Genomic DNA, 15677 nt, shown 5'->3' with positions numbered 1-15677 from the left:
GATGGTGGGAATGCATCAACAGGCACTGTCAAGACGTGGCTTTCCAAGCAGGAGGACTACGGGACACACAAGCTGGCCCAAAAACACTTTAAATGACGAACGACCATGGTATCTGACAACGATCAACAATGGCAGGCAGATATTCAGAGGAAACAACGACAGCTTCTGTAAATATGCTAGCCGTCATTCATGTCCTATCAAAAAATGCCTATTTTGAAGCTTTAAAAAACAAAAACACAGTGCAGTGATAGCTTTTAATTGCAGATTTAACAGTGGATGAGTACCCGCCAGACAGACGCAGTAAGGAATTGTTAATTGAACCGGTACAGAGTCTTCTAAAACAACAGGGGGGGGCATCAATTCATAACACACTCAAAGTTGAAGACTTTATTGTACAACATTTTATACACACTTTAAAAACACGCCTCGTGTGTTTCCTCACAGCTAAAAGCACATGTAGATATGTGAATGCATTACCCGCATTTATAAATGTGTATAACATCACGCATCATTGTTATGGGTGACTGCCCCTTTAAGGCAGCCACCCTTTGGGACAGCATCACGGAAGGAAGTGACGTAGAGGGACCGGGGGAAGGGCCAGAGGGGAGTTAGTTACTGTGTGCATTTTGAATAAAGAAGGTGTTTAAACCACACGCTGATTTCTGTGATTTCTGTGAACAACTGGCGATGAGGAACGTCTCACCAGCGGTCCTCCTCCTTCACATGCCGGTGATCCTTTGATGCATGCTAGTGATCCCACTAGCCATCAGTCCTCCATACACACGTGCGATCCCGCCGTGTGGACACTCCTGCATCTGAAATTACACGAGCGGTCCTGTCGTGTCCTGTTTTCCGACCTACCTGCTGTCCCTGAAAAATAAAAATGGTTTTCTTCCTAATCCTCATTCCTCCATGATCGTCATCTTCCTCGTCCCAGTTCCCCCCTTTGGGACCCACGAGGAACATACTGTGGCAACACCACCACCAGCACGCGCCTACAACCCACCCTCACATGGAATAATTGGAGTGATCCCACCACCACACACCAGTGGAAAGCGTGAGCAAGCCGTCACACCAAACACAATGGTGCTGGCCTCCTGGACATCTCCAGGCCAACAACAAGACAAAGTGGGATGCCAATAAGAGCAGCGCAAAGCGAGTACCGAGGGAAACATCAGTCAACAAAATCATGAGTACTGGGGAGAACAAGCAACGTTCAGCTTGCAACCAGCACCAACAGTCACGAGGTCCACTGCCACGGCATGGCGCATGCCGCCCCTCTTTCTCCATGACACCTCAAGCTGATAAAGGAGCAAGATAGGTGGAATGGCTGGAGGATTTCAATAATTTCATAGATGCCACAGCAGATGAAACCTCGTCACGCCTACGTAGCATGTTTGTTAACACGGCGGGTACTGAAATTAAGACATTGATCAAAACTATTCCACCAACAGAAATCACTGACTTTGCAAGCCTCATAACAGCACAGAACAAATGACTCGTCATCGCCCCCAACAGGGATTATGAAAGATATGTCTTCAACCAGTGCACACAGCGCAATGACGAAACGGTGGATGAGTTCATCACAAGGCTTTGTGTCAAAGGTGCGCACTGTGAGTTTGATGCGTTCTCGCTAGATGAAGCAATTCGACTCAGAGTAATTGAAGGGTGTGTGTCAGCTACACTTCAGAAACAACTTCTAAAGAAACCCATCACTATTGAAGAAGTGAGCGAGATGGCACGAATACTGGAGAGAGTGGAGAAACAAGCCACACATATGACAAGCAACGCAGCCACCAAACATGACAAAAGTGACATCATAGCAGCTATCCACACATGCAACTTCAAGGGAAACGAAAGAAGCACTAACCCAAGTGCCACTTTAACCCCATAAATGCAAAGACAATGTTACAGATGCGGGATGGCTTTTCCACATTCTGGGTCTTGCCCCGCTCTCTCCCAAAAATGTGGCAACTGCGACAGGGAAGGACACTTTCAGTCTGTGTGTAGGGAAGGAAAACCGTTTCCCACACCACGAATGGGTGCACCCCGCAATACAGAACAATTCAAAGAATATTCCCAAGTCAATCTCACAGCCACGTTCCTACCAGCAGGGGCCGAGAAGATACATGTGAGTGGTAGAGGAAGTATATCCTAAGGATGACATTCAGGAATATGGGACACAAGAACATAACATGCAACTGCGTGATGAATATGACAGCCCACCTCAGGCGCGACAAGGACCTCAATTCAAAACACAAGGAAATCTCGAATATGAAGGTGACCACTACGACCTGTATGCCCATGATGAGTTCGTCAATCTCATTATGGATGAGGAGGAAGCTCAGGAGGCACCCAGAATACAGGTAGACATTGGCCAAAAACAATTCTTCTTTCTGATTGACTCAGGGGCAACAGTAAACATAATGGGGGAGAAGGAATTTCAACTACTTCACAGCAAACCCACACTAACCCCATCAACCTCAAAGATATATCAATGGGGAGCAGATGCCCCATTGCACAGTGTAGGTTCATTCAAAAGAAGACTCACGTTTGGTGACAAGGCTACCAACACCGTCATCCACGTAATCCGGAGCCCCACCAAAGGGCTCCAAAGAGCTACAAAACGGCGTCATGTCTAGGCCTAATCAACATACCTGTCCGAGACTGTGATGTCAAGTCATCAGAGACACATATCAGGACTCATGGACAAGTATACAACGTGGACCTGGACTCTCCTGGTACCACAGCCATCACGAAGGAAGACATTATTAGAGAATTTCCACAACTGTGTCATGGCCTAGGCAGGATGAAAGGCCCGCTGATCAAGCTACACATTGACCCAGCTGTCCGACCAGTCCCACAACACCCACGCAGAGTGGGGTTCCATATCCAAGAGGCAGTCTTGAAGGAGCTGGATCAACTGTTATGCAATGACATCATTGAGCTAGCCACTGGTCCGACGCCATGGGTTTCCCCTCTCGTAATCGTCCCAAAAGAGGGTGGTCGCCTAAGGCTATGTGTGGACATGAGGGTTGCCAATACAGCCATACAGGGGGAACGTCATCCCAGTCCAAATATCGAGGACATGCTTGTCCAACTAAACAAGTCAGTCATCTTCTCTAAGTTGGATCTGAATCAAGGGTACCACCAACTCGTGCTTCACCCTGAATCACGACCCATCACCACATTTGCATCACATGATGGACTGTTCAGCTACAAGCGGTTAAACTTCGGGATTTCCTCTGCCACCGAAATTATTCATGAAACAATCCGACAGATAATACGTCCCATCAAGGGAACCCTCAACTATAGTGACGACATCCTAGTCTTTGGAAAGTCACGCAGTGCACATGATGAAGTACTCCGAAATGCATGCAGGGCCATACAAGAAGCCGGACTAACCCTCAACATTGAGAAGTGCCGGTTCAGTAAGGCCAAGCTCAAGTTTTCTGGCCACATCTTTTCAGCGGACGGAATGACCCCTGACCCCGACACAATTCAACCATCTTTCACCTAGGAAAACCGACTCAAGTTGCCGATGTCAGATTTTTCCTAGGAATGGCCGGATACTGTGCTCGGTACATTCCACACTTTGCCTCCATTACTGAACCCCTCAGGCACCTTCTACAAAAGGTGCTCACGTTCACCTGGACCGATGAGTGCCAATCAGCATTCAGCACGATCAAACATCCCCTTATGGAAGCTAGAAAGCTAGCCTACTTTGACCCCAAATGGCACACCGAAATAGTGGTCGACGCCAGTCCGGTGGGTCTGGGGGCCATCCTTGCCCAAACCAGTGGACAGGACACTCATCCAAGGCATGTGGTTGCGTATGCCAGCAGAGCCCTAGCTCCACCAGAATATGCCTACTCCCAGGTGGAGAAAGAAAGTCTAACAGCCGTCTGGGTGTGCGAGCATTTCCATAATTTCATCATTGGAAAGAAATTCACCTTAATCACCGATCATCAAGCCCTTCCATCTCTGTTCGGCAATCCAGGCACAAAAATGCCCCCCAGAATTGAACGCTGGGGCATTCGCCTACAAGAGTATGACTTTGACATCATCCACCGGCCAGGGGGTGAGAATAACCCTGCGGATTACCTTTCAAGGCACCCAGTCGGCAGTCCAACACCAAGGCAAGCTGATTCGGATTATATATCAGCTATGTCACTGCGAATGCACTTCCACTTGCCATATCCATTGAAGCCATTGCTGTTGCATCGGCCGCAGACCCATCCATGGCTTTGGCAATTAGCCTTACAGAAAATGGCAAATGGAAAGATTTCCACAGAGCAGTCCAAAGACACCCAGGAGCATGCAGAGACGAGATCGAGAGACTGGCCAGAGTACATGCGGAACTAGCGGTCTAGGAAGAGTCCATTCTCCTACGAGGGTGCAAGATAGTCATTCCCTCTATAATGCGCTCAGAGGTCATCAAAACTGCACATGATGGACGGAGAACACGAAAAGACAATTAAGATGCAATGTCTGGTTCCCCTTCATGGACGATATGGTCGACCGGTGGGTCAAGAACTGCACGGCATGCCAGTGCACAGCGAAACCAGAACCCCCAGTGCCGCTCAGAGTAACCACAATTCCTGAACATCCGTGGGAAAGAGTTGTGGTTGATTTCTACGGACCACGGGAGGAAGGTGACTACCTACTGTTATTCATTGATGAACACTCCAGGTTCCCCATAGTAAAACGTTTCAAATCGACAGCATTCGCCCATATCACTGACACATTTGATGAGGTGTTCAGCGAGTGGGGAATACCGGACACAATAAAATCAGATAACGGAGCACCTGTCAGTGGACATGAATTTGGGGTGTTCGCAAAACATATGGGATTCTGACACCAAAGAGTAACACCAAGATGGCCACAGGCGAACGGGATGGCAGAAAGGTTTATGGCATCCATCAAAAAGACCATACATAGGGCACGCATAGAAGGGACCGACCCACATTAAGCACTATGCAGGATGTTGAGGGAATACAGAAACACGCCTCATGGGGCCACCAACAGAACCCCATCAGAACTCATGATGAGGTACCAGGTCAGGACCAGGCTAGTCACAAATCCAGCATCACGGCCCGAGGCAGACCAGGAAGTCATCAGACGAGACAAAGAAAGAAAAGAAAGAACTAGGGAACAGACTGACAGAAGAAGAAGGGTGCAGGAAAAAGAGTTCCAAATAGGAGACGAAGTGTGGGTACAGAAGATTGTAACAAAAAAGACAGACCCGCAGTTCTCACCTGAGCCACTACAAGTAGTTGCAGTAAAAGGAACTATGATAACAGCTGCAAATGGACAAAAGGAAGTGACTCAGAACAGTTCCAGGTTCAAGCACATCACGAGAGGAACAGAAGACAAGCCGCCCCCTGATGATCTAGACCCAGAACATATGGACACTCAGGATGAAACGTGGGTCCCCCTCGGACCACAGGTTCAACATCAGCCAGACCCTGAGGGAGACACTGACGGCTGCTCACGCCCGGAGCCGCGAGGACGACCCCAGAGAAGCATCAGGAAGCCTCCCAGGTTAGTGGAGGAATGTTGACAGCGTTGCCACCTGGCCAATTTCAAGTTGTTGCAAGGACATTTGTCTGGGGGTGTTGTTATGGGTGACTGCCCCTTTAAGGTAGCCACCCCTTGGGACAACTTCACGGAAGGAAGTGACGTAGAGGGACCGGGGGAAGTGCCAGAAGGGAGTTAGTTACTGTGTGCATTTTGAATAAAGAAGGTGTTTAAACCACACGCTGCTGTCCGTGATTAATTGGGGCCCTCCAAACCCCCAACAATCATAGATCTATTAAAACTTCACCCACATCTGTAACACCCCAGAATTTTTTGTGGTTTGGAAAAGATTGTAGAGCAAAATACTTTTTAACCCCTTAACTGCAAGGCTATTATGCAAGTCTATGCAAAAAGGATGTCCTTGGCACTTAAGGGGAGATATGAGCGCCCCTTAAAAACAGGGAACATGTGTGACTCAAGGCTGTCTTTACAAAGGGGTATGAGCAGAATTACATGAACAAGATTTTTATTATAGATGGAGTGGCTCTCCGGGTGGGTCTTTATATATACAGACTAATCGATTACAAAGAGGAGGCTGTTCAAGGTGTTTATAATAGGTAGGAGATCCAGAAAGTCAGTGAAGACCAACAATGGTCTGGTCCCTGTAATATTCCATATAAGCCCTGGGATCCTCATAGTTCCTCACCACAGCCATTGTAGTGCAGTTTTATTAGTATTTCAGCTGGAACAGTCTGAAGTGCACCTACAGCCAGATCTTTCCATATTTAAAGGATACAAACTGTCCTTGATCTTCTCTTTTCTGTATGTTGACTGTGTTGAAATGGTTTTTAGACACTGGGACGTAAACGGGTTTGCTGTATTAAATGTTCACAATATCGTTATTTCCTCTAATTTCCAGGGTTCTAAGTAACAGCACGTAGCTATGCCCCACCCTTTGATACTCCACTGTATCGCTATAAAGCAGTAAGCTGTAAAATCCCCTTTTATATCGGGCAGGTTTTGTCCTATGGTTCTTCTTCACTTCCTACGTGTTGCACAGTTCCCAGTATGTTACACAGTCTCCCCATTGTTGAAAACCTGACAGATGCGTCCGGGCAGAAACACGTTCTGTTTGTATGTGTCTAGGTATAACATTGTATCACAATACTCTGTTGATGCTTCTGACAAAGCTGTATATAGCTCGGTAATATCCCCTAGCAAACCACCCCAGTGAGAGCCGTTGTTTTAAGAAAAATATGGTTTCTGGTTACTTAAAGTATCCCAAGAGCAGACATACTGAGTGTTTTAGCAGCTTGCTGCTCGTTTAAAAGATGCCTCTGGTTCCCACCGGTGTGTTTGGTTTTCAGGGGATCACTAGTCGCTAGGAATAAGCCTTTACCTTCCCCTGTCATATCCAGCAATTGCAATATTGCTGGTGAAGGTATTGACTGGTGGTTGGATGTACTAGGACCAACTATCGCAACATCATGATTTTCACCAGATGTCTGTGGGTGAGAAGGGATGCTGTGATTTTCAAACTGACAGGGCCCCTCTGGGGCTTGTGTATTATCTTCCACATTTGGGGCAGTGTCTAACACGGTATCGGGATGCACACCCAGGGATGCCCCACAAGTACCTGCTGCTAGGGTTGTGGTACCATCAGTCAGTTGATTTATTAGTGAAGACACCACCCCACCACATGTTCAAAAGCACCCCTGATAACAGATTCCCCCATTTTGTTCTTACAGTAAGGCTTCAGACTTTTTACCATGGGCAATATTTTTTATATCTTTGCTTTAAAGTGGGGGTACCCGCTTGTTTTTTACTGCTCTTTCGAACAATATTTTGTTGAGGATGGGGGTTTTGGGTTCTAATAACTGATGTATACCTGCATGATATCTGGGCAGCAGCATCTATAGTAATAATACTAGCACTGAGATCACCCCTCCCAGCATCATTAGCACTCCCCTTCTGAGGTCAAGAAGTCTGATCAACATCTGTGTATGGGTTATTCACAGTGTTAATATTAATGACAACACCATCTTGAGCATCAACAGGAGCTGCCTGTGGGGTATCAAACACATAGACTGGAATACCATCACCTTCACTTACCACATTGCCAGCATTATCCATGTTTACTCATGGGTCAAGAAATTCCTCAAGGGGTGTTTTGCAGCTAGTGTGTGTCATGCCTGAAAGCTCCTGAGGGGTATATTAACTATGGGTTGTAACCCAGCAACCTGTATAGCAGCCAGCACTGCATCTATTTCAACCAGCATGCCAATCACATTGCCAGGTTTATCACATGCCACCACATCCTTCACATCCCCCACACCCTGCTCACCCTCATCCTCCTGCACGCTAATTTTTTCATGCTGAGACAAGGTAGGCACAGGCTGATGACTAGCTGTTAAATGTACAAGTGAGTTGTTGGTTGGGGCTATAGCAAAACAAAAGAGGTGTTTGGAAGGTTTACAATAAATCTTAACCTCTGGCATTACTCTGGGCAACCCTCCAGACGATCGTTCTTCGCCTGCCAAGCAATTACAAAAGGGGAAATACCATATGCAAATCAGGTGTGGTCCCACCCCCAAAGGGATGTGACCTAGCAGCCCGAACTGGTCTCTAGGCCCAGCAGGCAGGGGACCCACGTCTGGGCATACATGTCCCACTCGGAGTGACAATAGCAAAACAGAAGAGATGATGGTTGGAAGGTTTACAATAAATCTCAAACTCTGGCGTTGCTCTGGGCAATGCTCCAGACCATTGTTCTTCACCTGCCAAGCCATTACAAAAGGGGAAAGACCATATTAAAATCAGGCATGGTCCCACCCCAAAGGTGTAGTCCATCCCAAACTGCTAGGTCACATCCCTTCTGCACGAGACCACAGGCATGCCCAGACATGCATCAGCCTAGTTGGGCCTCATTAGTGAGGAGTAGCTTGAATCTATAGGCCCAGTGGGCACATGACCTACGTCTTTGCATTCTCATCCCACTGGGGTTGACTATCGCAATACAAAACAGGTGATGGCTAGAAGGTTTAGAATTAATCTTAACCTCAGGGGTCGCTTTGGGCACCCCTCAAGACCATTGTTATTCGCCTGCCAAGCCATTACAAAAGGGGAAAGACCATATGCAAATTACGGTTGGTTCCACCCCATGAAGGGCAGTCCAACCCAAATTGCTTGGTCACATCCCTTCTGCACAAGAGCACAAGCATCCACGGACATGTTTCAGCCTAATTGGGCCTCATCAATGTGGAGTAGCTTGAGTCTCTAGGCCCAGCTGGCATGGGACCCAAGTCTGGGCATACCCGTCCGGGTCCTGGTAACTTAGGGTTAGACCCAAAGTTAATTTATGCAAAAGAAGGGGGGTCTGGGAAACTTGGTAGAGTCTCTCCCAGGGGTTATTCACCCAAGAACAGGTCATTGGGCTGTGTTCGTGCTGGTAGAGAGATTCCCAGACCCCCCTTTGTTTGCATACATTAACTTTGGGTTTCACCCTAAGTTAACAGGGCAATCCAGACGTGGACCCCTTGCTCACTGTTCTTAGAGAGGCAACAGTTTCACCTCACTGATGATCCCCAACAAGGCTGGAACACGTGTATGAGGTTACTGATGGTACTCTTGTTCAGAGGAGAATTGCCTAGCATTTTGGCGCTGGACTTCCACTTTAGTCTCGAGAGAATAGTTTACGGGCAACATGCTCGCCTTGGAAGCAAGACTACACGGAGCAACACAGGTTCGATCCCCCGGTCTGTGCTTAGAAACCTCTGGGTATGAAGCGTGTTATAAATAAATAATATAATATCCCTGCTGGCGGCATGTTAAACATGCTGCACAGATGCATGGCCCCTTGAAATGGCGAAGCAGTGCTCTCCATCGCCCCCATGACTCCTAGGGCTTGCAGGGTCCAAATGCCCCGCCCTCTTGCTGAGGCAATCCCACAGTGGCAAGTGTTAAGACCCATTGATAAAGCAACAAAGCCATCTTGTGATTGTGTCTGGGAGCCTCATCCGATTCCCCTTGAAGCACCATAACAAATCCTCTGCAGTTGGTTTGGGGTGCCCCATCCGCTCACCCTTGCAGCTGCACAAAACCCATTTAGCACCATTGTTGGACCCCCCAATCCGATGGGTCTTGAAGAGCCCAGTAAGCCATTCCCTCACATCCATTCCCTCACATCCATGGATGCAGGAAATTCCATTGGCTCACTGCTTGATTCAGCCATTGCTGGCTGTGCAGTCCCACGGTTAGAATCCTTGGTGTCTCTAAATAAATACATAGTAATATAGAACTCAAATCTGCTCTCCACATATCACGCTAAAATATGGGCTTTAACATTAACCACTGACGTATACCCTGCCAAGAAAACATCACTTTTATATCAAATATAAACCTAATAATCTGAGGCGATGTACCCCAACCCTGCATTGCTCTATCTATAATTTGGGGGTTCCATTCAATGTATAAGTGTTCAATACATCTTTATCCAATCAAACACATGCCCATCAACCACAAAGTGCCATTAGCTACGGAAAGCTTAAACAACCCCTACCAAAATCCATTAAAGCGATCAACCAGGAGCTTTCAGCTGCTGCACAGCTGAACTGAAATCGATCGCTGTGTAAGATTCTCACATGCAAATTACATTGCTCAACTCGTATAACCCCTGCAAGTGCACGGTCACTCCTTGAATGCCCGATTAGTGAACGCTCATTGAAGATGTTTGCATTGACCCTCAATAGTTTTTACATTTAGATCAAGGCCCAGATTTAATTACACCAGCACATGGCATTAAAAAGCCGAATCACCCATAGCTCTTCACAGATGTATGGGGTGCATTTAAACATGGTGTTAAAACATAGACCGGTACCATAACTCCCACCCATTGGGGCATGTGGCTTGCCATAGAAATGTCAGGTGGGCTATTTTTAAACAAAATTCCTTAGTATCTGTACAAATACAGTTATACATTTAAGAACAGCTGTCAAACCCTCCTCAGCCACATAATCTTCAAGAACTGTAGGCCAAAGCTACCTATCTATAATAATAGCAGGTCCTCAACAAAACCCAAATGCAAACCCAATAGCACTTTGAAATAACCCCAAACCACTAGCAAAGGTCCACAGAAATTGACATTTTAAAACATTAGTACCCGGCGTGGGTGTGTCCATGGGATACAAGTAACGTGATTGGCTCATTTCGGAGCCATACCACGGTGTAATCCCGTGGACGCACCTACGTGCCTGGGTTTGTTCCCAGCACGGGGCGTGGCAGCCCTTGGCCAATGAGGAGGCTCGAAATGGGGCAATCCCCCCTCCGACCCTCCCCAGGGCTGGAGGCTGCCTTCATCCCCCGCCGGGGACTAAGGTAAGTTTTTTTTTTCCACAACCCCCTCCCCTGCAAACTATACCCTCCCCGCCCTCCGATCCCCACTTACCTTCTTTTTTCTTCTTTTCTCGGGAGCGAAGACGCTGGGAACACTTCTGTTCCCAGCGCGTCTGCTCCCGATGGCCGCCATGGAAAGGGAAAATGGACTACATTTTCCCTTTCCCGGCAGCCATTTTATTTGCCTTATTTTTTTTTTTTCTGTTCCCAAACGCGGCAGCATTTCGAAACAGAAAAGAAAAGCTATTAGTACCACGGCCCGGTCTAACGGGCCAGGGTACTAATGGCAATAAGCCCCTCGATGGCGGGCCAATACCACCCACAGTAATGCCCCTGGGACCTCGTTAACTATGGGCCCTGGGGGCATGACCCGGGGCGGTATTGGCCCGCTGTCTCGTGGATTATTGCCACAATAATTAACATACCCTTAATGCTAGCAATAAAATGTGTGAAGTCTGTCACCAGTGATCATGTTACATTTCTGCAGGCTTTGCTCAGCAGAAATGCATGTCTTTTGTCAGTACTTCGAAGTATCCAATCAGTCCCTGGGGATGCCTACAGAAGAGTCTTCACTGTTGTCCACCAGCAAATGTAGTTGATCATACAGCCTGGCTCCGACAACACCGGTGTCTAATGCTTGGTCCACACATGTACAATCAAAAGATTGAGGGGAATAGTTTACCGGCATCGAGATTCGTCCCCCCTAAACAACCAGCGGAGGCTACTTGACTTAGGTAACTTGTGGCCCCCATGCTGGACCCTAAAGGACAATCGAAGAACACCACTGGGTTCAAACCCACTCAGACATCATCAAATAGCATTTGACTATTAACACCATTAGCTTGTGCATTACAAAAATTACTTTATTAAGACCATATATGTTAAAAAATGTATTTAATCATCTTCAATAACAAAACATTCTTGCAGACTACTAATTGCCTACAATTTCCAATTCAATAAAACACACAAAGTGCAAAAAGTGCTTTCTTGCACGCCGCACACCAATCATTCGCTGCCTGACTCATACTCCAATCATCATTCACTGGAATAAATACACCTGTCGAATATAACAATACAACGAGCTCTCAGAATTCCGAGATGCTCTCTCTCGACCCTTGGTGTCCTAGTTTGGCGAATTTAATAATCTACTCATCGAAGTTGCCTTAGTAAATGACAACAGCTTTGCCCATCATGTTTCGTTCTACAACATACAACTACAATAGTATTAGAACTTCTTCAGGGGAGAACACACATTTGACATGCACATTTTCTTTCTCTTTCGTTCGTCGTGGTTATAATGTTCTTCAATGGCCCATGGAAGCTATAATAAATAATGCTGTCCACAGCGTAGTAGACGCGTCTTCTTGATAAGACAGCCCTCTGTGGTAGTAACCGTCACACGCAGTCGGAAGCCCCACAGTCACAACTTTGTGGAAAGTACAAAAGCCGCTCTTTAAAGCCTTGTTGTACTGAGCGCCTCCGTTGGAATGGCGCTGTCTTTTTGGTCCTCGATGTCTGCGCTCAGTGCGACATCCTTCCAATTAGCGTCCCAAACTGCTACTTTTAGAATGTTCTCAGAGGCTCTGTATCCGGCTACTCCATTTCCGGCGTCATGTCCGTAACGGAACTGTCACCTGATTGGTCTAGCCAGGGTTTCAAATAAAAAAAACAGTTTTTTCCGCTCTGTGTGCTCATTTCCAAAGTTTTCTGAAATCAAACAGTGCATAGCTCTTTTAAAGCCCAATTACCTCTCCCAAAACCATATCAACATAGTTCAGATGTCCAGTCAGTTTCCTGCCAACCCCACACCAAAACATGACATCAGCTATTTTAAATAATCCCTTCCAACAATCACCACTTTAACCCACATATCCTGCAGAGGTCTAAAATCCTTCTGACACAGCACACCACCAGAATCATGCCATCCATTGTTTTGAAAATGTTTGATGCACTATAAACATCTGCTTTTTAATTTCCGTCCTATTACCTTGAGTCATTGTGCTGTGCTGAAGACCCAGGAAATAATAGGGCAGGACACACCGGGCATCTAAACATAGATCTGGTCACATGTCTCTGTTCCCCTACCTTTATTTACACATCTGGAATTAACATTGCAAAGCTGACATCGCTGATATCCCTGCCGCAACGTCTCATGTTAACCAGCACAAAGCCGTCGCTAGCCTAGCTATTTTTGTAACTCTGTCTCAATCTTTCATAATTAAAGACCCGTGCATGCTGTCTTTCAATTATGCTAATCTCTCCTCAAGTTGCAATAGCATTACAATGTGTTTATTTGCATAACAATGGCCTTGCTCTGTGGTGTACAGTGCCATAATAAATGCAAGCAGTTCATCTCTTTCACACGTTACATTTTACACTCTGTATTACCGAAATTCAAAAAATATAATTTAAATGCTTGGCCTTGCCAAACATTACTTGCAAAATCTATATATGTTTTACGAAGTAATGAGCGTGTTGTGAAGGTGTTTTATGTTTAGACATGCATGTAAATGCATACACAGAAATAAATAATAAAGCAGGCTCACCTATTCTTAAATGACCATTTGTGAAATATACGGCTAGGACCCAACTGTGTAGAGGAACTAGTTAAAGGAATGGTTCGCCCAAAAAATGTTATTGGCCAAAAAGATGGGCTGTAATAAAAAAAATATATTGGCACTTTTTTTTGTTTGAAGTCCCTATGTAAAATTTTGAGAAAATGAAGCTCAAAATTTACGAAAGGAAGCACATGGGGACATCCATTTTGTGAAATGAATGCCCGCCTATCGTTGCTTTTGCGGCACTAATGAAGGAAAAGCCAGCCAGCTGTAGTAAACAAAAGCTACCACTGGGTGGCTTTTCCTTCATTGGTGCCGGGACTCGGAGGACGGAGACCGGAGACTACAGGCAGAAAAGCTGCAGCTGCATCTCGGGAAGTGCTATTTATTTTTTAAAAAATAAGCACTAGCTGTGTTTTTTTTTCTAAGTTTTCCGGGCTGGAGGAGCCTGGAAAACTTAGAAATAAAACTGCAGCTTTAAAAACATTGTATTTATGTTTGCGGTAACTTTTGAAGCTACCGCAAACATAAATACAACGTTATTGTGCTTGAAAACACTGAGGTTTTTCTTTCTACATTTCTCAGGCTCCTCCGAGCCGGAGCCGGAGGAGCCTGAGAAAATTAGAAAGAAAAACCGCAGCGTTTTTGAAACACAACCGCGTTGTGTTTCTGCCTGCCGTGGCTATCACCCCCAGGGGAGCACGGGAGACCCAAAGTAAAAGCCAAGGCAGGCAGAAACACAACGCGGTTGTGTTTCCATGCCGCAGTGTTTCTGCCTACAGCAGCTTTCCCATTTGGGGCTCGGGCAGCCTGAGAAACTTAGAAAGAAAAAAACGCAGCTAGTGTTTATTTTTATTTAAAAAAATATCACTTACCGAGATGCAGCTGCAGCTTTTCTGCCTGTAGTCTCTGGTCTCCGTCCTCCGAGTCCTGGCCCCAATGAATGAAAAGCCATCCAGTGGTAGCTTTTGTTTACTACAGCTGGCTGGCTTTTCCTTCATTAGTGCCGCAAAAGCAAAAGCGAGCACAGGCGGGCATCCATTTCACAAAATGGATGCCCCCATGTGCTTGCTTTTGTAAATTTTGAGCTTCAATTGCTCAAAATTTAACATAGGGACTTCAAAAAAAAAAGTGCTCATATATTGTTTTTATTATTGCCCATCTTTTTGCGCAATACATTTTTTTGGGCGAACCATTCCTTTAATGAACACAATTGCAATTTTAAAATGTCCTAACTAATCACAATGGCCCTCCTTACCGGTGCTACCGGCAGGTTACTGGCAGACTTGCCTTACCGTTTCAGCCACCTGATAGCTCGGTAATACTGGGATATTACGGGCGACAGAGGAACAGCAAGTTCTCATTCCCATAGGACTCCATGTGAATGAAAACTGCCAGTAGGGGCCAGAACTACAGACAGGTCAGGCCTGCCGGTAGTTCACAGTCTCTACCAGCAGACTTGTAGTTTGCCACCCCGGAAAAGGTTCTGGTAACCGTCGTTACCAGCACTTTTTTCTGGAACTGCATACTTGTAATGAGGGCCAATGTGTCTAAATGTTAATAGTTTAATTCAAAGATATGCATGGTGTGGACTCAAAAACTTGATTCAAGATCTCAGTTTTAAAATCACAGTGCATTACTTTAAGAACAAGCATTGAAGAAGCCAACAGTTTGAACGTTTGTGTAGGCGTGGGAAAGCACCACTTTGCTTATAAAAGTTTCAAGGTGCAGGCTGCTTCAAGCAAGCTCAAATGTTTAGCCGGTGTTGAAATGACCGTGCATTTCTTAAAGTACAAGAATTACCAAAGCCACACGTGGGCTTTTGCGTAGGCATGGGCATGGCACTTTGCCTTTAAAGGTTGATGTTACAGGTTGCTTCAATCGCACTGAAATAAACAGCCGATGTCGAAACGACTGTGCATTCTGTAAAAGAACAAGCATTGCCAAAGCCAACAGTTTGGTTGTTTTTTGTAGGCATATTCATTTCACTTTGCTTATAAAGGTTTGATGTTACAAGTTGGTAAAGTGAGCTCAAATGTATGGGGTTATTTTTTACGGCAATAAAATGTATAGGGGTTCATTATGTCATCTATGTATACACTACAATGGTGGTCTTATACAATTTAGATCAAATTTATATAAAATGAATATAACATTTATATAAAACAATTTGGGGGTGAATTACATGTGTAGGAGTTCAATATATTA

This window comes from Ambystoma mexicanum, chromosome 10, assembly GCF_040938575.1.
Source record: "Ambystoma mexicanum isolate Mex_15411 chromosome 10, UKY_AmexF1_1, whole genome shotgun sequence".
NCBI classification, from domain to species: Eukaryota; Metazoa; Chordata; class Amphibia; order Caudata; family Ambystomatidae; genus Ambystoma; species Ambystoma mexicanum.
Note: the sequence above shows the minus strand (reverse complement) of the source record.